Here is a 1506-nt window from a genome sequence, read left to right as displayed (position 1 = left end):
AGTGTTTATTCGTTTTTAAAACGTTTTTCCCAAAAGCGGAACTACATTAGCTCTGACTTCTCCATTGCACCGAGGAGGTATGTAGGCCCAAAGCTTAACGCTTTGCCGAGCTTATTTTAAAAATAAAACAAACCCTTTTTTAGCATACACACACACAGATTTTCAAAAAGGTTCCTGTGGAATACCACAGATATGAGGGGTGCTTTAAACCTTCCCCTCATATAATCAACACCCGAACCTGAGTTCTCTTTCTTGTTTTTTAAAACAAAACTTTGGGTTTTACGTTCTTTTCCCTTTTCCTTTGAAAAAATAAAGCGCGGTGGCGATTTCAAACGGAATATTGATTCGAGTCAATCTCATGGCTTCGATATCAGATTTTCCCCGCTACAGAAAAAATGGCGACTTCACCGGGGATTCAGTTTTAAGTGTGTTAAGCCTATTTTTGTTTATCTGTGTGTTTTTTATCTGTATATATTATTGTGTGCTTTGTTTGTTATTTTCTTTTTTCTTTTTGGTGCTCGATGGTTCCTCTGTGATGAGATAAAGTTCTAACCCGAACTTTGGTGAGTAACTTGAGATAGGAGGTGGTAAGACCAATAGTTGCATGTCAGGAGCAATCCTTAACATGAGCATCATATGGTGGAACCCCAATCAGTGGAGGCCTCATGGAAGGTAGTAGATGTTGTTACAAACTATCGTAAGAACGCTATTACTTTCAATAGTGAGTGTCCGTAGAAGCTGAATGACCTAGAACCCTTTTAACCCATCTAAGCCTTTTTAGGATGTAGTGCAGAAACAAGATCAAGTACCAATTTGAGCTTGTTGTCATGCGATACTACGCTCAGACGAGGTCTTTTTAGGCATATTATTGGCGCCCATGAGCAATTGTGCGTGCCGGTAGTATCCGATAGAAGATTGAAAACTCTAGGAACCTTTGTAGAACCCGTTCGGCAGGTACAAAATTCCCTAGTACATACCTTTGTGGGTGGTTCTTAACTTTGACTCCATGCTCGTGACGTCGAACCTTTGAACCCTGTTTGTGCGACCATGTGTGTTCTTGATTGTGATTGATGCATAAACCATGCATCCATGCATTCATTTGATTTCCAAGGAAATCATAGGTATTTCTTTGTAAACATCATAAGTTTTATCAAACTCAATGGATCTTGGGTGTCGATGAGGTGAAAACCTTAATCCACCAAAATGGATGATTGATCTTGATGATAACTTGATCAATGCTTTGGTCCAATATAGGATTTACATCCTTCATGTTTTGATGTTTACAAGTTAATAACTTGAATTCCTTGAAAATCAAATAAAAAAAAACAGCAATTGCATTATTTGCATACATACGTCCAGGTTGTCCAGAAAACTTATTTCCGTCTGTCTCCATCTTCAGAGTGGTTTGCTTATCTGTCAAGTTGATTCCTCGACACATAGAACTAGAAGCATGTATCTAAAGAGTATGGAAGAACTTCAACAAGACCAAGAGTTGCTAAGAGCAGA

Source organism: Vicia villosa, linkage group LG3 (assembly GCF_029867415.1).
Source record: "Vicia villosa cultivar HV-30 ecotype Madison, WI linkage group LG3, Vvil1.0, whole genome shotgun sequence".
Taxonomy (NCBI): domain Eukaryota; kingdom Viridiplantae; phylum Streptophyta; class Magnoliopsida; order Fabales; family Fabaceae; genus Vicia; species Vicia villosa.
The sequence above is the reverse complement of the archived record's forward strand: the minus strand, read 5'-3'. Positions refer to the sequence as shown.